General features: G+C 33.5%; 1 long non-coding RNA gene across 1 annotated transcript in view; it reads right to left on the bottom strand.

Annotated features, from left to right (window-relative positions):
• The window catches only part of LOC124366253, a 444599-nt gene that overhangs the window by 343072 nt on the left and 76354 nt on the right, over positions 1–25173 (bottom strand). The gene's annotated exons all lie outside the window — the stretch shown is intronic.

The raw sequence follows: 25173 nt of genomic DNA, 5'->3' as shown, positions 1-25173 counted from the left end.
ATATTTCCTGAAGTTATATTACAACCACACAACACTAGATACAGTTTGCTGATATATTTGATGACACGTTATATGCACCCCAATCGTTAAATTCATTTACCTTTAACTCCTGGAAATGGATTGCAAGTGATTAATTTGTGAACCGAATACGTTTGTCAAATATATCCTATAATGTTTAATAAAATGAGCTATATATTAGAAATTTTGCATGCAACTTTAGCGAAGCCTATTGACGTACGTGTAGTCTACCGCACTTCTTACTTGCGTTCTGTAACAGTTTATTTTACGCAAACATAAATAAGAAAGTTTCGGGGGCCAAAGGATTACCTAAAGTAAAATTTAGTTAATTACAGTACTGATTTTCACACAAGTGGGATCTGTAAACAAGGTGATCATTTTAACATTGTGACTCAAAGTAATATTTTTAGAAATGTCGGGGCATTTTATAGTGCTACAATAACATTTCTTTTTTAAAGATGCTTATTTATAATTAGTTCATACGTTTAGCAAGATATACAGTATAATTTTAGAATAGAAGTTTAGAATACTAAACGTGAAAAATATTTCTCATTATTACAAAAAAAATATCAAGGTATTAATAGAAAATACGAATAATTACCACAGAATATCGATACATTACTAGAAAATATCAATATATTACAAAAGATTATCGAGCTCCTAATAAAATATATCAAGCTAATACTATACAATAACGTGCCATTAGTTGAAAATATCAACCTATTACTAGAAAATATCATCCTATTACTAAAATATCAACCTATTACTAGAAAACATCAAGCTATTACTATACAATATCATGCTATTACTAGAAAATATCAACTTATTACTAAAAAATATCAACCTATTACTAGAAAATATCAACCTATTACTAGAATATGTCAAGCTATTAGTAGAAAACATCAACCTATTACTAGAAAATATCAACCTATTACTACAAAATATCAACATATCACTAGAAAATATCAAGCTATTACTCAAATGAGTCGAATCCGGCATTCATGAAATCTGACTAAAATAGAACAATTTCGAACTGTGTGGTCTATATTGCAATTTTATAAAACCAACATCTTCTGAAAATGACGTAAAAATCTGAGACGAGCTCACAAGGGCTGTTTGCTCTCATCAGAACACAAAGCCCAATTTAACACATGGTTTGTTCTCAAAGATTGGTGGGGGGGGGGTGTTGTAAGTCGCCGGAGACACGGGTATATCAGTGCAGAGCAGTTCTCCATTCACAGTTTGGTCGATAACGAGAAGTGAACGTTGCGGGTGGGAGGGGGCAGGAGGGGGTCAAAGAAAGGCATCACAAAGGTGTCAAACACCTGGCTTCGCGTAGGAAGGCCTTTTGTATGGGTGAATTAATTTTCCCCTTTACCAGTGACGTTAACTCTGAAAACGTTAAAAGAAGTGAGAAATGTTTGCATGAAATAGAAAGTTACTTAAATTAATATAATATTTATACTTTAATGTATTTATTTAGATCCTGTCTGTCTGATTAGATCTCTTCTTGCGTGCGAAGAGCAGAACATTTTTAGTCAATGAAAAAATTCCTAACCTTAAAAATTGGGATATAACAGTTTGCAACCGGTTTCTTATTTTATTATGTTCATGCTTCTTTTAAGAATGTTACGATATTTCTCGTTTTGTCTTGTAAGTTCAGCACACGATTTACAACTAGACCTGGATTTTATATTCTAAAAATTCGCTTGGCTTAATAGTCAATCGCTTTTTTATCACGTTGGAATTACTCATATAAAGTTTGTTTGAAAACTGTTAGTAGGCTATAGGTGCTAAACGTAGAAGTTATCAAAATAATCAAAATTAAAACGCAATAAAATGTTTTAATTTTTTTGGAAATAACCAAATTTAGAAATTTAAAATTCATATTAGTAGTTATCATTAAAATTTAAGTGGAGGTCCTCACACAAATTGTTCTTTAAATTTAACTATTTGTGATATATATGCAGCATAGTTAAAAAGGACACCCGGTTGATGTTTCTTTGTATTTTTTTGTTATTATCAAGCGTTACGAAAATTAAAAATGTACGCAACTCTCAATTTATTAAAAACATTGAAGGCTTTGCTCTTCAGTATGAATCCTTGTGTCAACGTCGTTCTGGTCACCACATATTGCTATATATTTTGGTCAACCACAGCAACTAAAATAATGAGCATGACATGTTAAAAACGGCGAAAGTGCAATTTTCAGGTCCGTTTCTATACAATTATAATGTAAAAGTACACCACACAACATATCAGGTTTTTCAAAGGATGTATGAAACATTTCAGACCTATAGCTTAATTCATTCTCGAGATGTTATGCATACAGATAGCCAGATAATCATACAAAAATAAATTTTATATCCCGGGAGAAAACGTTTTTTCACCCTACTAAATTATACGCTTCAATGACGCTCAGCCAAATTCCAAAATAGTGCGTCTTTGTTAAAATCATAAATAATATGGATTTAGAAATAGAATTAGACAAAAATTTAAAATCTACAGACGAAATACTGCTCAAGACATCTTACTACAGGAAACATTAACTTTTTTTATTCAACTGTTTCATAGTAGTGTTCTACCAATAAAAGTTCTAGTTTGCCAAGGAGGGTACTAAAACGAGCGGAAATCAGATCTCATCACTTATTTCAACTTTTCTGCTCTCTATGCATAGAACTGAAACTTGTTAAAATTTCATGTTGTTTACTAATTTGTTTATTCTGCAATCTTCTCGTTGCCTTCATGGTTACCCATAAGATACAGTAAATGTAAATTAATTGCTAACGCTCAACCAAATCTTATGGAGTGACATGTATCATCGTCAAACCCAGTGTTTTATACATAGAATGTAGCTATATGAAAAATCTCAGGTCTATAGATCAATTAATTTTCGAGAAAGCATCCTGACAGCAGGTAGGTAAAATACAGACAGAGATTAAATGTTTCCAGCCCATCGCCGAATAGGCTTCGCTAACGCTCAGCCAATACAAATTTGATTACATCTGCTAATTTTTTATCATAAAATTTGATTTTTATTAAATAAATGACATGATACTCGCCATTAGACTCGCATGTCCCTTCGCCTTCAGAAGACTATCGTTACACATTGTACATTTGAATTGACCAGGTAGTTGAGGAAATCAAGGAATTGAGTTGATTAGGAGGTTAGCATCACCTTGGGATTAATTTGGCCAAGAGGTAAAGTTTACGAGAGTAATTCACCAGGGATTTGCAGGTTAGGTGTACACGGTGCTAAATTTACTACGAGGGATTATACTTGGTGGCTCAGTAATTGAACAAAATTCCATGTGGAATTGAGTTACCCAGGTTGTGTTTTTATAATTTCTAAACGTGCATTACATTTTTTATCGATTCGAGTCATAAAAGTCGAACGAAAAGTTGAGTGGAGGTTGAAATTTGCGATTGAAAATTAATTTAATATCAGTCGTAGGTGGTTGGTAGACGAATAAAGACGTATTTTGACCTTTATTCTGTAGTTCAGTTATAATGATTAGTGTTTTGTATAGTATTTTATTAAGTGCATGTTTTAGACTTAAAGTTGACACACAACATGGTGGTAGTGATTCCTGACCTAGGCGTGTCACAACGCTTTGGTATGATTTGTTTATTTTAACATAGTTGTTAATTATGTATTAGGTTAGTTATTTACCTGAGAAGAGATCAGATTGCAGATATCTAAACGTATTGTTACTGGTTTTTCTTTCACAGAACGATGGAAAATGTCGGGAAAAATCCTGTTTCCTTCACAGTCCTTCCTTCGTCAAAAATAAACTTCAAACAAAGAAAGTGATGGGCGTATATTGAAAATTGAACTTGCTCCTATGAGCCAAGATCAAACCGAAGATCTTAAATTTTGGATCTCGGGCCTTGGTATGGGTAACTTTGTTCAAACCCTTATAGTGCCGTGAAGGGTTCTTTCAAACGGAATTCGGAAATGATTGAATCGCTTCTAATTTTCATATTTACCATTTCATATTTACCGCTGTTAGACCTTAGCCCATGTCTTGCGCATAGTCGGTACAGACATGAATGTAGGGAAAAGGTGCACATTATTGACACTGTACTTCCCGACCTTGCTGGATCCGCGGTACTATACTATATGAGCAAGAGATATGTTTCTCATTGCTAAACACTTTTAACTTTCTTCAATGTCCTGGGAGTGCTTACTAAGACAAGGTAGATAGACTTACAATGTCGCGTAACCAGCTTTGCTAAGCTTCGAAGCAAAATTTCAAGTCTGCATAGCTCATTTCATTATTGAAACATGGCAAGGAAAGTTTCATATTCCTGGCAAATAAAAGTGAAATTGTGTCAGCCTCCTGACAGGCAGCCTTCAACGATACTCAGCTAAATTCCACAGTTTGACATGCAACATCATAGAACTTATTCACCCAGAAATTAAGTTTTATGCCAACTTTCATGCCTGCATATGAAATCTTTCTTCAGATATCTTTCCAAACGATACATTCATTTTTTTCATTAAATTGGTTTTCAAATTGGAATTTTAATACTATAAGACAACACACCAATTCTTCATGAAATAATGGATTTATTGTAGCCAACATAGGCTATCATGACACATGTTAAACTCTCTTATGAGTATATTTAGTTTTATAAGAAATTTATTTATTCTGCTATTTTTGTTGCCATGATAGTTACCCATAAGAGCAATGTGAAAAAGTTCACTAACGCTCAGCCGAGCCCCATGGAAAGACACGCGCCATAGTCTAACTCAGTGCTTCTCGTCTAGACGAGTATAGTTTAAAGTATGTCTATTTGCGAGATAACGAGCTGACAGACAGACAGGCAAAAACAAAATTTTTCCAACTCTTCGAAAAATAGGCTTGTGTACCTATAAAGTGATCGTGCTCGGGGTTGATGGATTTATTTGAATAAGTACAGATCGAATTTGGTTTAAAGTGTAGAAAATATTTGGTACCTTGCAATTTCTTATAACAATTTTGCTTTTTTTGACTTAAGCCATTTTCAACAGGCGCCATTTTGTAAATATTTTAAAAAATCATGCCATTCTTTAAATTATACACTAGTGCTTAGTTTGGTATTTTTTAGCTTTACTACTTCTAGGCAAATTTTAGTTTTTTTTACAACATGGCGGCTAGCGGCTAAACGAGACATTTCTCGGCGTGTGTATGGAATTTTTTGTTTAAAATTATGTGTACTATTACTCACAGACGTTTCTGACTCCCTTTTGTGAAAATCCTGTATTTTCTAGCTTAACATGGTTAACGTAAGTGTCATAGACGTAATCAATAAATTGTTAAAATTAGAATAACTATCATGTATAGACCGAGTATTTCGCTGGGAGTGGTGGCTTCCTGTTTTTCCTTGAAGATGATTTAGCTTCTATTTATGTGCCAGACGGTTTAATTGCCTGAAGCTAGGAAAAATAAAATATGAGAAATAAATCGTCATTTAATATTTTTATCCCTTTTGATAGATACTTTTCTATCTCCTCCAAAGCTAGGTTAATGACACGTGTGTATATAAAGTGAAAATGTGTTGATGGCTGCTCTTGGACTATAAAAACACAACGCATAAAATGTTTAGTGGCAAGTAAGATCTTGTAATAGTAAGAAACGTCACATTATATTTCAATGCAGCTTGATTTACGACTCCTAATATAAGGTTTAGCTAGGTAGCGCTGTGTACACATCGGCGCGCATTACTTGCTAATGTTGCACAGTGATTTTTTTTTTCACATTATTATTTCAAAATTGGACAGGAAAATTCACATTTTTACCGTGGTTACTAATGGACCCACTGTTTTAGAATGTTTAGTTGCCGTTCAAAAGTTATTTATTTAGAAATCGCCTATTCGTTCTATTTCTCCAATGGCTACACTTTGCGCAAGACTGTCCGGAAGTCTGTAAAGATCGATTCCTAATAGTAAAAATCCTTACATAATGAACCCCAATATCGATAATAATAGTCACCTTTATTTCCTCAAACTTTAATTTTTCAAAGTAATTACAGCACGTAAAATCAATAGTAACTTTGTGATAACTAGTAAAATAAAACGTAATAAATATGACCTCTAACGGAAACGCTGTATAGGATTTTCATCACTGAAAAGTTTGATCAGTTTCTGTCATAGTACCAATTAAAACTTAATAAAAAAACATTAATTTGTTTGTAATTAAACAATAAATGTAGTTGTAATTGTTTCTGACGTAGAAAGATACATTACTGACATATTACAAAAATACCCACCTATCCAATCTAAGACATAACACACTTTGTATAAAAATTTTATGTATGTAGATACACATTTTAATACATCAATGAGACGTATTTTATTTAAAGAATACGGGACTATGGTCCTCTAAATCACACACAGACACATACACAAGCACGCACGCACTCTCTCTCTCTCTCTCTCTCTCTCTCTCTCTCTCTCTCCTCTCTCTCTCTCTCTCTCTCTCTCTCTCTATATATATATATATATATATATATATATATATATATATATATATATATATATATATATAGTGTCATGCAGGAAGATTTTTAAATCACTTAAAACCGTTATATCAAAGAAGGTTAATTTTTTAGAAAACACGATATTTTTAAGTAATTACATATTTTGGCCAATATGTACCCGTAAAGAATACAATTAAATCGAGAAATGCTAATTTTAATTTGCAGGAGTGACGAGGCTGTTAACGCTCCGATAGGCTTGTAAGAGAATGTAGCTGATTTACAATTCTAAGAGGACACTATCCCTTCACTGCGTTTCCAAACCTTCAGCTAACCATACAAATCCCGGGACATAACAGAACCCATTCTGCTGGTGCAGTCATTGAATACAGATGAAACGTTTTGTCCTAGTCTTCTCTCGTTGTCTTTCTTCCTTGGCACACTTCGACGTACAGTGTTGTGCTGGTATTTTGATTTTGTCTAAACGGTGTAAGACATCAGGATGTTGGGGAATGTCATTTACATTTTATTTTTACTCGATACAAATGAAGTATTGTGGCTGAAGCACCTTGGAATTTACAAAGAGAGGTTTTATTTTACTCTATGATATTACCTTATATAATAAAGATAATAAAATGGTCATAATAATTTTTACCATTTGTGCATATATATTATAACTTACATTGCAATTTTCATAGGTATTTTTTACTCATACTAGCTGGTTTTGTTCTAAGGATGAAACTATATTAGATTATACTATACTAAAATTGTGATATGCAAAATCTACACCAAGTAAAATTTATGCTAAACCAATATTTTGTGAAGTAAACAGGATTCTTTCTGATATAAGTAGATAGGATATAAGGGACCTTGATAAAAATGAAGTTTTGGCTGAAGTACCCTAGAATTTACAACTAGAGGTTTTATTTTACTCTTTAATATTACCCTATATAATAAAGATAATAAAATGGTCATAACTGTTTTTACCAGTTTTTCACATGTATTATAAGTTATAATACATGTTAAATTGCAATATTTATTGTTTTTTTTATATTTATAGGAGCTGATTTTGTTTTAAGTATGAAAATTATATTAGACCAAAATTACTCAAACTATGATATGCACTATCTACAACACGTAGAATTTATGCTAAAACAATGTTTTGTGAAGGAAACAGGGTTCTTTCTGATATAGGTAGATAGGATATAAGGGACCTTGATAAAAATGAAGTTTTGGCTGAAGTACCCTAGAATTTACAACTAGAGGTTTTATTTTACTCTATAATATTACCCTATATAATAAAGAAAAGAAAATGGTAACTTTAGTTTTAACACTTGTGTACATATGTTATAACAAGCACACTGCAATTTGCAGGGTTTTGTATATTCGTATGAGCTAATTTTGTTTTAAGTATGAAACCATATTAGACTAAAATTGCGATATGCAAAATTTACAACACGTAGAATTAATATTAAGACACTGTTTTCGAAGGAAATAGATTTCTCCCGGATATAAGTAATGAGTAAAACTACGTGACGTGATTCCAAGTACGCTACTAGTAGTTTATAATATCCAATGACGGGTAACGGGTACAACGCTTATCGCAAGATTACAGGATCAAACAACGTCGAGCGTGGCTGCTGCTTGGATGGGTGACCGCCGAGCGATCCTGTCCTTGCAAGCAGCCCATCTGCCCGGCCATTGGTGGTGGTTCGGAAGTGACCTTTAAGCCGTTAGTCCTCAAATAAGTGTAAGAGAGGGCTTCTTAGCCCTAACTTCGCCTGGTAAAATAAGACATCTTTACTTTATAACTCATCTATGGAAAATGTTCGCAAAAATCGTGTTTCCATTACAATCTTCTCATCGTAAAGAACAAACTTAAAAAAGGAAAAATGGTTTGTGTTATTTTATAAAGCTGACCTGAAATACAGTGAGAAAATAATGCTTACTAACCATATTTGTAAACTTTTTGGACATTGGCTTCTTACATCATTCTTGACGAATAATAAAAGTTCATTCCACGAGTTGCAATAAATAATGTATGTTTATGGTTTTCCCGAAATATTCAAATAAATAATCAGAGAAATGTAAAACCAATGTGATTTTGGAGTTAATTCATTAATCCCAAATACCTGTGTTTGTGACCAACATACGAATATATTCTTAAGGAAGCTCCCAGCACTTGTGCATAAACCTACTAATCGGATATTTACATTTTAAATCTTCAATATACAAGTTATACGCCACATTACGTGTCACATAACATACTTCACTGTGATCACATCCAAAATTACAAGTCTATGTATGTATCACTATGTCACATGATCATGCTCAGTTTATTTAAGCATTTATTTATTCTGCGATATTCTCGTAGCCATCACGGTTACTTATACGATCAATTATTCAAATTTTCACAAATGCCCAGACAAACCCCATTTAGCAAAATCTACATAAAAATTAAGCTTTCCGACAGTCAGATAGATTTTAACAAAATTTCTCCAGCCCCTAACCCCTTAACTGCTGTAGACGTGTTAATACGTGCAGTAGCTCAGAGCCATTACCGCGGCAGAGTGGGAGAGTCGCGGCACAGCCAGCACGGAGCATTCAAGGTTGGATAGTCGCCGTTGTGCCGGCACGCTGTTTTAACAACTGCTTAGGCCCTAAAGATCAAAATTAAAGGTTATATTATATTGTTGTAAGATTCCGTATTTTATGAACAATAACAAGTGTACATGTTCATTGTTGCTGATAAAATACCGGTCAGTAAACAATAACAAACTGTAAAGAATACTTACCAATTGCATATTCTGATACTGTTTAAGTGGAATAAAGTTGTATTGTTCATTTGTATACTAGATTATTGTTTATTTACACTATGTACAGTCACTATTTTTCGTTACTTTTTTAATAGTTTTTGAGTTTGTGGTACTCGCCAATGCACGGTGCCGCGCACAACGCAACTCCGCACTCCTCGCACATGTATCTTGTTTCCCGTCGTTTCTTTTCCCGCCTCTGAGTAAACTTGCAAACTACGCAGGGCCTGCATGGTCCCGCCTTCTTTTCGGTTGCAGGTATGTATGTTGGGAAATGCCTCATTTTCAATCTCATAGTTGTATCACCAGATGGACCTTTCTTAATTTGACGGGGTTCGAGTTACTTCTCCAGAAGCTGGCGGACTAACTCTAGATGAAACTGGGACAGAGTCCGTTTTTTACCAGTTTTACATAAGTATAATGCATGTGCATTGAGGATGGTCATGTCTAATATATGAAAAAATAATTTCTTATACCATATCGTGGTACGTCTGATACATTCTATGTTTACAATCATCATATCGGAGCGATCGACTGCCCCCATCTTTACATTGTACTCTTCAATACATTTTGGTTTGATTACAGGTGTTTTTGTTCTTTTGTCAATTTTTCCTGTGTCAATCAATTTGTCATTCTATTTGTTCACTATGTTGTGTTGTTAGCATAACGACTTGTCTTTTATCCACCCACCTGAGGGCCATTGTTGTCTCGTTTTTCAACACTTCTCTCTCACCAACTTGTAACTCATTCAAGTAAACTTGCTGTACCACAAGCGTTAGTTTGATTTAGGTGTAGAAACTTGAATAAATCAGGGCTAGAATAAAAATTATCCAAATAAATGCAATGTCCCTTGTTAAGGTAAGGTTTCATCAAGGTATAGACAATGCCCCCAGAAGTACCTAAATCTTCCGTTTTGTCTATTTCACTGTCTTTACCAGTGTAAATGATCATGTCAATGATATAGCCAGTTTTACAATCACATAGTACGTATATCTTTATACCAAACCTACTTCTTTTAGAGGGTATAAATTGTTTAAACCCTAGTTGCCCGTTGAAAAGAAGTAGGATTTCATCAATACACAAATTTCTTGAAGGTACAAAAGTTTTGGAGAAACTTTTTCTAAACATGTCTACAAGGTTCTTTATTTTAGTAAGTTTACCATAGGCAGCAGGTATGGTGTTGTCTGAGAAGTGTAAGAGGCGCAGTATATTTTTGTATCGATCCCTCGACATGCAACTGGCAACTGAAGTGTCTTTTAGAAGAGGGCCGTTAGACCAGTAGTCATCAAGGTTATATTTTTTCCCCTTGAACCATTAACATTGTAGTTGCAATAAACACTCTCAGCTCATTTGTTGTGAGTGGTAACCATTGTTTTAGCCTAGATTTGTCTGAAGGAGGAGTGGTATTCACAACATAAAGAAACTGTTTGTTTGTTTCATTTATAATAAATTCTAAAATGTTTTCCGGAAAATGTATTTGAAAAAATCTAATTCGATACATGATTCTGGGTAGGAGTTGGAATCTACAATGCCAACAGAAGTGTCATCAAACAAAAAGTTTTCCGGGATAAATTCAGGAGAATTCTTCCATTCATGAGAATACTTTGTAGTGGCTGTATCTTTTCTTTTTACACTTCCCATTTTCTTTTTTGGCTTAAAAGTTTTTGGTTTTTTAGTTTTTACTTTCCTTTTTTTAGTCCCTAAATATTGCCTGATTTGACGTGCTAGGCCCTAAAAAATCAAATTCACTATTTCCAGAAAGGCTTTCTTCTTCATCAGAAAATATTGCCTTCCTCCGCTACATAAGTAGGATCGGCGTCTGAGTCGTCTGCCGGTTCCCCAAACCAACCTTCATCTTCCGACAACCAGTCGTTTTTATTGTCGAATTGTGAACGGGGTTCTTCAAGGAATGGTCTTATTTCACTTTCGTTATTGTGACTATCACCCATAATTATCTCACACTTAAATAAACAAAGTGTTACACAACACAACACTCACTACGTTTATAAAGTGTGGTTAGACACAAACTAATATTTTGTTGATGTGAACACGTGCTACCGACGTAGTACCAAAAATATAAACCACGCAGAGGCCCTTATCAAGGGGAGCTACAGTCATTGTAGTACTGAAAATAGCTGCCAGAGTGCAATCAATGATCCGTAGGCAGGCAGAAATAAACAACAACCAGCCGTCTTTCAGAAACGTTTTAACACGAGAGTAGCAGTGAGGGCACGACGCATCGAAACGTGTAAACACGTGTGTAGCGCTGTAGGTGCCCGGCTCGTGGTATTGCTCAGCAGTTAAGGGGCTAAGTAACAGACTTCACTAACGTTCAGTCAATCCAGTTATCTCGTTATACATAAACTAAGCCACTGGAAACTATAAAATAATATAGTCATTGAAAACTTTTAAAGTTTGCTTATATTAATTATATCACATTAAGCACACTATCTCGATACTATGTACAAATAAAGATATATTAATGTCAAATTCTTGACTATACAGTAGAAATTTCAAATAGAAATTCCTGATAATATAATATTCTCAAATAAACGTTAAAATTGTAAATATGTGTGTATTCATTGCTAAATACACTTATATGTATAGTTTATCCTATTTAAAATACAAAGGAGGATATTTTCGATCGTTATATTCTACAAACGCATACACACAAAGATATGAGAGTTAGTGCAGGCCCTCAATTTTAGATTTTCAAATCTGAATCACCATTAATGTCACAATAAATTCTGAACAATGAGCAGTTACTAAAGTTTAAAAATAAATTTAAGACTTTCTAATACTTATTGCAAGTTATTGTTTGTAACCCTATTATCCTTCGGAGATGTGGATCAGCAGCTATGAAAATGTTTCAAATAAAATTACTAACGTGTAATATCCTCCATATTTCATCACCCATTCCTTAATCTCATTATATCTTATTTTGGCTCACAATAACCTTCTACGTCGTTATTTCTGTACTTGACTACGGAATATGGTTCGCTGAAAATCCACACAAAGCGTTATATTGGGGGAATTTGCTTAAGAAGTAAAGGAGGCGAGCTGTCTTGTTATCGTTCTACAACGGTTTCCCCAGAATTGTGCTAATAGACTGATTGTAAAGATCTCATTTCCTTCGAGATAACTTCCTTCTCCGTTCTAATTTAAGTTTTGCAAAGAAGTTCCTAACTACTCCTCTTCACGACAGGAAAAGAGTGTTGTTAAGGTGAAATATCTACGAGAACTTGAAAATCTTATTTACATATAAAAAGCACGTCAGTTTATTTAAGATTAATACTTTAAATGAACTAGTATTATGATTACTTTTCATTAAAAGCACAGTTTCCACATAGTTACTGTATATGTTTCAGTATCCAAATGACAAATATTCAACTCTTATATCTGTTACATTAAATAAGTGTATTATTAGTTATATACATACTTGAATCGGTAACGTTATCAAAATTATTTCAAATTAAAAACAGTTATTTTCTGTTCACTTTGAGATGACGTACAGGATATACTGTTACCTTCAATCATAAGGCTATTAATTCAAACGTTCTTGAAAAATTTTAATAAAATAAACATATATTTAAGACAGGTATACATATCTGATTATTTATTTTCAACTAATCAATTTACTTAAATGGCTGTCATATTCTGTAATCTGCTAAAAGTAAATTAGTTTTATATATATACAGAAGGAATGCAAAATGTATATTGCATTTTTGCAATATTCGAAAACAAATGTGTCAAAACTGTTTCAATTTTAATATTTTATGTCGATTAATATAAATATATTTGTTAGAATTCTTTTAAATTGAATATGAACATTCAAGTGGACAAGCAAAAGCTTTTGAATCACGTAAGAGAAAGACTGGCATGATCGTAGCGCGTTTTAAATTATTAATGATTCTAGCAGTTAAACACGGTTTCCTTCATATTTTCTTTCAGTATATCAGTAGCTTAAAGGCTACCAGATTCAGATGGCAATGAAGCGTTCCTCATATTAATAACGATAACAAATAGATCCTTAGTTAGAACAGTTTTTAATATTTTAGTATTTAAGAAGATTTGGACCTTAGTACTTTTCTCTGAGATAACATTATTTTTGTGAGTAAATTATGAGGGTAAATGAATAAACTGAAGGTGTTAACTACTTGTCGAACACGCTATATACAAAACACATAACATTGTATCTTTAGGCTTATACAAACATTTTCGATTAGGCTTCACAACCCTAAGCGCAAAATATTTTCTAACATAACATTAAAACGTCGTCTTTCATAGTTTAGTATTTTCACATTTAGTACAGTAATATTTATGAAATTATTTCAAATAAATAGTATTACAAATACATGCCAACGTACGTATACGTTGCTTAAAACATGCCAATATTGATTAACTTTCCAATTATAACTCGGTACTTATATTTATTTGTATTTAAACTAGCAAAGACTGCAGATCTAGAACGCCTGGACTGGACTCCAAGCAGCTTTTGGGTATGTTTAACCCTTTTCTTTCCCTTCTTTACTTCTTTCGGTTCTTTATTTTCGTATGTATTAATAATTCCCCCACCTGAGGAAGAGGATAGATTCCAATCCTTGAAACGTTTCGTATACTGTATTTTTATAACCTATAACGATGGCGAATGTCCGAAATCCTTTTATCCTATCAAACCTTCCATCGTCAATAACGAACTTTAAACAAAACAATGTTTTTATTATTCTTGTTTCAGTATTTGCAGTAATTACTATACTATATTTATACTATTTACCACGATTCAAATATTATTACTAACCTACTATTACAAATAATGGTAGTTTATAAATGAAAAGCACCAATTTCAATCAGAGTTTTAACAACTGATGTGACACCTTTTAAATTTCCAACGGAAAGTATAGGCCCATGAGGGTTCTTAAATAAGAAATGTACGTTCCTCTTAGCTCCCTTAACAAGTCGGAGGCAATTTAAACTTATAATTTATCCAGCCAACTCCTTTATCGCTGGCTCCCAGAAGAGAGGTATAATCTAGGGTGCATAATAAAGTGATTCAGATTGTGGAGGGTTTAGCGGATGAGAAAGAATCACTGCAAAGTAAGTGCCCTATCTGATGGAAGAGGGAACCTCAAAATTCATGTGTATGTGTGTCAACATGAACAAGCCAAGTAAATTGTGGCAGAACTGTCAGTAAAGGATTAAAGAGTTTATGCTGTAATACTTGAGAGGACAATGTTGTTTGTATAATACTGCATCATAATCAGTACAAAGTACAAATTGATATCTAACTTTATTGGCTGTGCGTTAGGGAAGTCAATTACTTTAGGGGCTTCCAATGTTCAATTTATGACTGTCTGTCTATCCATTGATATATCATGAAGGAACCGATCTGTAGACTTAATATTATTCATGAAATGTTATTTATACATAATCAACATTGAGTTGAACGATATTGCATGCCACTCTATTTAATGTGGCTGAGCGTTAGTGAATATTTTTAATTGATTTTTTGGTTGACCACCATGCCAACGAGGAAGTCACATAATAAATAAATTTGGAACCAAACTGAGTACGGCCATGTGACATTTCAACATGCGGCATAAACAAATGTAACATAACAATGTATATATCGAGAACTATTTAATTTTTAAACTAAATTATTCATCGAAATTCCTTTGTAGATAAAAAGTTTTGATATCCATGTCCATTTATTTTACTATCTGAGCATCATAAAAGCGTATTACTCAGTAAACTGGCACAACTATTGAGACGCACCCTTAACTTGTTTAAGCTTTTAAAGATAAGGTTATTCTTAAAACAAATGGGTCAATTTATCTTCTTGCGATCAAGTAGGTCTCCCATTGGTTAGGTTCGGTCCGTAGGTGAGAAGTTTGAGTCAGTGACAATTCATATGTTTGGAAACTTCATAATGGCATACAATCTCGTGTGGGTTATTTTTGGCGAAAGTAAGGAAAGTCTCAAATTTCAATTATGAGTTTACTGTGTGAGGTGAGTCATCATAAATAATCCCCACGGCATGGTGGTAAAATAGTCAAAAGGAGATGAACTTGCTCTGAAAACTTGTCGAATGTCCCATTTATTTATTAATCTGTTCCATAAGCATTCCAATCTTCTATTTTTAACAGTCTGAAACTTACGGCATAAACACATTTCATGCATTTGTTCCTTATATGCCATGAATTTATAATTTATTAAAACTCTTTAAAATATTAAATACTCATAATATAATTTTTTACATTCACATTTTAGTACATCTGTTAGTAGGATTAAATAAAATCCAAATAATAAACCAATAAAAAATTAAAGAAAATAATAAATAAACCAATATAATAATAAAAACCAATAATAACCAAATAAAACCAACAAAAACCAAATTCGCTAGTGAGTTTCAAGCTTTCTGCTGTCGATGTAAAAAGAAGGCGTCACTGAGGGCGAGAAAGTTGTCAGTAAACTAATAAATGACAAAATGTGTTGGCACTACGGCGTTGTCAAAATGGATGATGGATGCTCAGACCGACACAGTCAAGAAAAAAATGGTGCTGATATATCAATGCCAAATGGCTAAAATCCTGCTAATTGTAAAGTAACTAATTACATTTTTATTATAAGTATCGGTATTGCAGTTCTAGTTATCACACCGGGGTCAGAGCGGACAACTATGTTATTAATTTTTTACTTAAACTCAATTTATTATAAAAATATAAAAGTTTATTAAGCCCGTTGAAGATGAGATGGAGTGTTAGCCCCTTAAACTCGAAAAAAATCAAGATTTAAATACTGCTGGAGTAAAAACGGAATTTTGAATGATAAATCTTTACAAAATAGGCTGACAAGCCGATTAAAAAAAACGTTTCGTAAAGTTGCTGACACGTTTCTTATATTTACATAACACAAAAACAGTACAAACTAAAAGCATTACCTATCTTGTAAAGTCTCATTTTTAAAGTTAATCAAGCTGGTTTTTTAGAGAAATTTATCTAAAACTTAGACCTTTTAGTTGTCCCTGAGGCTGTAGATGAATTTTTTACATATACTATTCGCTACAAAATGCACTATTTGTTTCGGTAGGCTCCGCAGAAACCTTAGTATAGGAGCCGAAAGACAATTTGTATTAAATAAGCACAGAACCTCGTTTCTGTCAAAATCGATAAAGGTATTTTCTCATGATAAATAAATCGATCACTAGCCGAGCTGGTTGTTTCAGTGGAGGTCAAAATGAGAAAGTATCAAAAGGGAAAAGTACTAAACAATATTTCCTTTCCAGCTTTATACACTTAAAATCAATCTTCAGACACATGAATGACCAATGGTCAGTATATGATTAGCTGGCATCGACTATTCACATTCACTTACATGTCTAACGGAGGTTTAGGTGTATCAAGCTCAGAAGTATATGATGTATAAAAGGTTTCGTCTTATACGTCCCTCTCGATACCTTCCTATTTTAAACAAAAAAACTAACGCGGCTGACGGTTTATTTCTTATGCTAAATTATTTTATGGGTTTTAGACAAACCATGTATACTTTTATATTACGCAAATTCAGTTTCAGGTCATTGACTATTTTTAATTGAGATATTTTGCCCTATTCTAGGTGAGGAGGGAGGGTTGGAACTGCGTTTGTTGATCTCAAAGTAATATAAAATAATCGTAGAAGGATATACGTTATTTAAGAGCGGATATCCAATGTTGAACTTGATGTTTTCCGACCTCGTACCAACCTCGCATCAACACAGTTTATGGCTAGTAACAAGACAGTTTATGTGTTATTACTAAGTTTTATAGTTCTGTCTGTTTATACTCTCTGTACATTGACCGGGCATGCTGTAAACCACATTTTCATTACTTATATTTTTTATCACAATTCGTTGGTTTAAGTTGAAATTCTTTTTTCCTTCAAATTACGTCACTACCACTGTAATATTAATTTTTATAACTAAAATTGTTGAGTGTCCATTAAGTAAAATCGTAATTAATGGATTTTATTAAAAGCCAGGTATGTGTTTACACATCGAAAATTGAGTCTCAAGACATGAACTATTTCCAATCGAGATATTCTTTCTTTTAAGGATAAAGATGTAGAGTTGGAATCGAATTTTTTAATTTCAAAGTAATATAAAATCAACGTAGCATGATATACTTAATTTAGGAGCGGTTATCCAATGATGACCTTGATTTTTTCCGACCTCGTATCTACACAGGTTTATGCCTAGTGACAAGACAGTTTATGTCAGTCCCCGAGCATGCTATAAACCAAATGTTAATTATTATTTACTGTTTTCCAACAATGCTTTGGCTCAAGCTGTCAATAACGGGATTTTTTTCAAACTTATGATCACTGCTACTGTATTGTTACTATTCATAACAGCATTTTCAAAATTAACAAAAACGCTGTAATATGCTTCAATGGCCAATAATAAAATGATCCATTTGCAAAATTTTGGTATTTTGACTCAAGCATATTATGGTTACAAAGTGTGGCAACGAAATTTCTGCAAAATCGAAGCCTACAGATAAATTCTTTATCGTGATATTTTGTCACATTATATATTTCAATTTATATTAAGTTGGGTTTCATAGCAGGAATCAAAAAACAAACGTTGTTTTGAGCTGGTGAGGTACTACTACATCGCAAAAGTGTGTTTAGGTCTTGTCTTCGATCTTTAACTTTTAATTTCCACTATGTTATTTTTTTTTTTAGGTTTGTGAATAACAATTTACATGTTAAAATGTCGTATGCTTGTCCACAATTTGCTTAAAAACTTATTTAGTCCACTATTTCTTGTTGTCACCATAGTTACTCATTCGACCAATGAATAATAACGTTGACTAACGCTCAGCCAATGAAGTTACACGTACCATCATAAAAGTCAGTCTTGCCCACATAAAATCCATGTAAACATTTACGTAAAATTTTAAGTCTGTAGGTCAGAGATATAATGTGAGTGAAATGTGTCCCTTCAAGTGATAAGCTTCGCTAACGCTCAGCCAATACATATTATAGGTACATCTCGTGACCTAGGGACTACTCGCTTTCCAAGTGTAATCGTAAGCAATAACATCTACTGTCTGCACAGAGATCAATTACTAGGATCAAAAAAATCGAAAAATAGCAAAACATCAGTTACTTATAAGCTACTATCAGATGACTTAATACATATCATTAAGTTTTACACTGTCAGTTCAAATAAATATAGACAATTTTAACAATATTTTTTGGAACACAATTTTTTCTTGCTGCTATGTTTACCGAAATCGACTGTCCTCTTAATATTTTGGAGAGGACAATTTGTACAAAATATGAAATATGGAGATCGATTCAATTGCCTCAACTGTATGAATAAACCGAGGACTTCATTTTTCAACCATCCTTCGACACGAGCAAATCATTCGAGTCTCTATTACTCATCACAGTTGACAAGAAAAATCAAGAATCTAATCTGCTCTGCAATTAGGGGAGATTTTACTGTAGTAAAATTAATGCTTCTCCTCTCAGCCACCATCAAGAGCTACACAAAACGTCATTTAACGCGCCAAGCTACGTCCATACATCACTGTCAGCATATTTCACGGTCTTGTCGTTTTGAATTACGTTTCTTCGTACTAACTCCTGAGATATTGCCCCAACATTATTTATATTACAATACTTTTACCATTAAAATTGTTTATAGTTCATTAACTGAATTTTCACAACTTTTCGAGACCTTAAATTAACGCAAAGAAAATTTTAAACTAGCAACTTTTTGTTTTTATAAAAAAGTCATGGCTCTTATTTTTTCATTAATTGCATGCTTATATACGGCTATATTTAAAATATGCTAATATATACGAAATAATATTGCTGTGTAACATATGTTCGTAGTATTAATTCAGTCCATCTAACTAAAAAAAGGCTAACGGAATTAAAATCTTTAGGTATATCGGTCACGCTCTTAACACTCATCTTTAATCAGCGGATGTTAAACTAAAACTGGCAGAGCCAGGGTAATACATATCCGCTTATACAGCTGGCAGATAGACAAGCTTTACTAATCGCTGATTGATGGATTAATAACTATACAACTCACTCCATTCATTTTTAAACGTGGATGTAAATTATTTGCTCTGCCAGTTTTTAATTATAAGTCCCTTTCGGTACAAAGAAGAAGAACGGTTATTTTGGGGGCAGTTGTGCTGTTGCGCCGATTTATCCTCAAGCTGTTCGTTTACAGTACGAAATTTCGTAAATGACAGACCAATCTGTTACGTATCTAATTTATTTTTTATGTGTATATAATACTGTTAAGGCCATATATTTTGAGTCAAAATCACAATATTTTGGAAACGGACCATGTTAATATTGATCATAGTGGCATGAGCCAGTGTTTTGTACTCGGTTGCTTTTAAAAGCGGTAAATATTAATAACATAGTAGCAGTAATCGTAAGTTTGAGAAAATCCCGGTATTTCCAACTTGACCCATGGTGTTGCAATAAAACGATAAATAATAATTGAATGAGGTTTACAGCATACCCGGTCAATTTACAGACAGTATAAACAGATAAAACTATAAAACTGAGTAATAACACATAAACTGTCTTGTCACTAGTCATAAACTGTGTTGATCCTGTGTTGATACCAGGTCGGGAAACATCAAGTTCAACATGGACTATCCGTTCCTGCGTTAAGTATATACTAAGATCATTTTCTATTACTTTAAAATCTACTAACTCGGTTCAAACTCACCCACTCCTCGTTCTGAAAAGGGAAAATAACTTAATTGGAAATATTGAGATAATTACGACCGAATATGGGTCTCCACTGTTATGGGAAATATTCCAATATTCTAATTGACAATATTTTATTCCTTACTTATGTCTGTCACATCGCCTTGACATCAGTAAACGCAGTATTACTGAATGATGTTAAAAATGTTACACCCATAAAACTTCCGTTGCATCGCCAAAAATTACCGTCAATCAAAGTCATTCATTCATTCAAAAAGTTAAAAAAATGGAATTGACCGTCAAAAGTTCCGGTGTTATTCTCATAGGCTTTAAGAGGTGTGGAAGCAAAAACTCACAAATACCTGGTATTAAATATTATAGCTTACGATTAATCGACGTAACAGAACTGAAGAGTTACACTAGAATGCTGTCCAAAAATAATCCCCAAAGCCGCTACGAAGATTAGAGCCGGGACGAATATAACGGTAGAATTCAGCAGATTCAACTGGAGAGCCAACAGGAAATTTCCGCTTATTTCATCATTGTACATTTTATTTTTATTCCTATATATTCTATCTTGCTCCGTTTTGTTCTTCCAATATGTTGAAGAATTAGTTACTTGACAACTCTACTACGAACTCTACGTACTAACTATGAAATATCATTATTAGAACTGAAGTAAATAAATTTATTAAAATGTCATAGTAAGATCATCTCGGTTCCCGATTTCCTCATTTTGCAGGATGCCCTACAAGAAAAGTTCCTTACGGTTTAGGAAAAGAAACTTTTAGTTAACACTCTTCTTACTAGAAGAGAAATTTTCTCCGAATACAGCGTGTTTTAAATCTTGTGAGTAGTTTAGCTAAGTCACTATAAAGTCTTTATCACTTCTTGTAATTTCTGGAATTATTTTGTGTGATCCATGGAAAGCAGCCGGTTTCTGGGTTTTTAAGAAGGTATGCACATTGTCGGTTGACTCCTGAATGCACCATGTTCCAATATTATTTCAGGGTTTGTGAGAGGGCGTCAACGCATTTGATTTTGCTTAATTTCTGTGTTGCGAGAGTTTTAAAGATTTGAAAAAGATTTAAACACTAAGTGTCGTAGTTATGATAAGAAGATATAAGCTAGTTCAAGGGTTAGAGAAGCTATCCAAGGTCTTAAATCGTCGCATGACTACAGTTTTTGAGCCATGTCAGGATTAGGGGATAAACCAAATTGCTTCTATAGAAGGACGGATATATCCGTCATGATTGGATAGATCTATGTCTCTGCAATGACCTTAACAAGGGCAGTGCCCAATTAAAGTCTTTTTCATATGAAGTGAATAGGTTACCGTACTGTTTAGATTACACCGGGTGTGCAGATTTAAATCTTAGAAAACCAAGCGTCCCTATAGGGTCAGTCTTAAATTGTCTTCCGGCAGCCACGAAGGGGTTGCCTAAGGGGCTGGATTCAGCTATGATAGGGGAGATCGGTTTCGTTTTACGGTAATAATCGCTTCATATCAAGAAGAGAAGTTAATGGTGAAAGAGTGAGCTTGTGTGTTTGTGTACATGAACCACTAATTCTTGGATTTTTTTTCCGAAAACTTGTACTACATTCAAAAATGTAACCTATAACGTGAGTTGGGGTGTAAAATCTCACAGGAGTTAACGAATATGCAGCCAAGTAGAGTCAAGAGCCTTATAATATTTTATCTTAGCTCTCTAGGGAGGTATCCTCTCTAACGGTGTCGTGGTGGCTGGGGAGGGGGTAGCGGTTGAGGGCGGGCTCTGAACAGACTACAGGGGAGCGTGTCAGGAGGGTGAATAATAAAGACAACGAGACAATAGCTCAGTCTCAGGCCGTTCTCAGTACTCAGCGTTTCAAAAGAAGTCGGCGATTTAAGAAGAGAATATTAGTCATAGTCTTGTATGTAATCTCCATCAACGTTTCTAGGAAAGGTGTGAGTAAGTGACATCTCGCTGAAAATGTGTTTAGAGACCCTCTTCGTATTAGCCAACTTTATCTTTAGAGTGTTTTAAGTGAGGGAGGACAGAGAAATACTGGGAATTTTTACTTTAACGAAGTTTAATATAAATTTACGATGTATCCGCTGGTTAACAATATATATTTGACTCTTTTCTACATTATTGGTTTGAGAAATTCCACAAGGAAGGGGATTCTAAGAACCAGGTGTAAAACTAACTTTACCTCATAAAAGCAACATTAATCTCCGAGGACGTTCAAGCCCTTATTTTGGGCGTAGTATGAAAATGATAATGTCCTATTTAAGGACATTACTAATAGGCATCGAGAATCTTTTGAGTTTTCCTTTAAAATAATTATTTATTTTTAATATACGTAGTCAAAATTTTTTCTGGATGCCCAATAACAACTTCATTTAAGATTAATAATAACTAAATCTTTGGAATGGGACATTAATAAAATTTTTGCGACCACAAAAAGGGCGTAAAAGTGTTTCAGGTTCTTCGTCGTTCTTCAGAGACTTAAAACAAAGGATTAGCAATAAAGTGGAGGCCATGGTTTGGTAGTCAAAAGTTACAGGTGTTTATTAAATGCAAACAAACTGGTGGCAGATCTGAAGGAAAACAAATTATTTGCTCATTGAAGACACTGTATAAGACGTCGTAAAATTATTTATACTATAGCATATGCTGTTTTGGACGTTACAAAAAAATGAAGCAGTAATTTATATATACGGATAGCTGGATTCTTTCTCATTTCCATTTTCGGTAAAATCATATATAAGTAAAATCTATGTCGATTCTTTAATCTTTTTTCCAATCCAGGTCAGTGTGAACTGCCAAGCAGCGATCGCTTCTGGCTGGTTAATATCTTGGAGTAATACCACTGGGCAAATCAAAAACCAATATGTCACTTAAATCTGGGGAACCTTATGGATGTCCAGGAGCAGCATATCACCAACCGCAAATGATAGGATCCGTGGTGTATTCGATAGGTTTATTCTAGTGCGGGAGATGAATGTTGGAGTTCGTTCCTAAGAGTCAAAGGTCCTTGCTAGCCTAGACGTAAGGGTGTGCCACCCCTTTCCTGCTTTGACTGGAGAGGCTGGTTCAGAGCAGACCTTCCCTTCCCAACATGACCTGATATTATTACCCTACATTCTTCCTGAGGATCTCGACAGGAGGCAGCACCTACGCCCAACCTTACCCATCCAGAATATCCTGTCACTCCGCAGCACCGCAAAGGTTCTTATAGGGCAAAGTGCAATTTATAAGCTTCTTGTCATAAGAGAACAAAAAAGGCACGAAATGTTAGGATCTTTGTAATATTTAGAACCTGGAAGATTCATCAGATTCTTTTCTTGGGTTTATATAAGAGAGTCTAATAATCTGTGTAGCCTATGGGATACAAACATTCGCACGGACAATCACCGCATGACTCGCATTTCAATACTTTATTGCAATGAAGAATCATCCCTTTCATCACTTATATTATTGAACCGAAAAAAATAATATTTTTAATGTAACAATACCTGATAATGCTTAGGATTTAATTAAAATAATAACTATTTTATAAAATATGATTACAACACAAAAATGATTATATTGAAAATAATATTTTATAATAAAGAGTTATTGCAATATCTGTAATATATAATAATATAGATTATTTATTAAAACACTTTATGGAATAACTCATAGTTGGAAACTTGTTTTTTTTCTATCTAGATGTCTGTCCGCCCGATATCTCAAAAATTAAGTGACCTGTACAATTGAAAATTTGTATTGAGCTTAGTTTTTATATGAAAACACTGAGTTACATTATGATGCATGGTCACGCTCCATGTGATTTGGCTGACCGCTAGCAAATTTGTTTACATTGGTGCAATGGGTAAACAAGATGGCAACGAGAAATAACAAAATAATTAAACACGTAATTAAACTCAGTACACTTGTGAGCGATTTCAAAATGTGACATTTATACATTTAGGTTAATTGTCCTACCATATCCAACATAATTTTGTAGTGAATTTTATCATACACTGATATGAAACTTGACTAAACTAAGTGAACTAAATTTGTGAATCATGTGGCAAGATATCTCGAGAAATGTTTCATCTGTAGACTGAAAATTTTGCATGAAACTTAATGTCTACTTAGATAATAAAGAGTTATTTGGACATGCAACATCATGGAATTTGGCTGAGCGCCGTAATTTCTCTTTTGATTAACCAGTGATGTAAAAATGTCTTTGCCGTGTGATTATCTGTAGTTCTATCTGTCAATAATGAAATGAGCTATGCATTTGTCGTTTTGCACTGAAACTCAGCAAAATCTGATTACTTGTAATTTATTATCTTGTACTGTGAATTTATTTTGTATACAAAACCCAGCAGATGTAACATTGGATTAGTCATGAAATTAATTCTGAAACCTAAAGCAAATCATAACTCTTGGATTTTTACGGTTGTCGTAGAAATTCACGTGTTTAGGTGCGCCCAGATGCATTAGTATTCAATTACCATTCAACAATACGCCCTCTCGTGGGACATGTAGTGGTTAGGGCATTTCCGCTTGGGTGGGGGTGGAGTTGGAGGGTGCATAATAAACACTAGAGCTCCAATCTAAGACCTAATCCCTGCTGAGTCCTCGGAATTTACAAATGAACGACATGCAAGATAACCTGTTTATATGGTAGCACAAATTATAATGCACTGCAAATAAACACACAGAAGCCATTTTGTATATTCATTAACAGCTATTCAAAATTAAATTTTACTAAAAAAAACCTAAGGAAATTCGTATTCAAGATCTTACTTATACTTTTTTACAATTTTTAAAAGTTCTGCAAAAATAATATATATAAAAAAAACAAGAATTAAAATGACTACCAGAATTTTCGAATTTATACATTGACTGATACATTGAATACATACGTATTGAGTGATGCAGCAGACTTTTAGGCTAATTTTAATGAATAATTCATGTAAAAAGGGATATCTTACATCAAATACTTAATAGTCAAATAAAAACATTACAAAACACGTAAGAAACACAAAATTGGCCATTTACTTATGAATAAACGAAATGTTTTCCAGAATCAATTCAAATTGTACTGGTAACCATGTTTAATTTTCGCTGTTATTATTTTAAAACTTATTAAAACATTTCAAATTAACAAGAATGTT

This window comes from Homalodisca vitripennis, chromosome 7 (genome assembly GCF_021130785.1).
Source record: "Homalodisca vitripennis isolate AUS2020 chromosome 7, UT_GWSS_2.1, whole genome shotgun sequence".
Taxonomy (NCBI): Eukaryota; Metazoa; Arthropoda; class Insecta; order Hemiptera; family Cicadellidae; genus Homalodisca; species Homalodisca vitripennis.
Note: the sequence above shows the minus strand (reverse complement) of the source record. Positions and strands in the feature narration are given on the sequence as shown.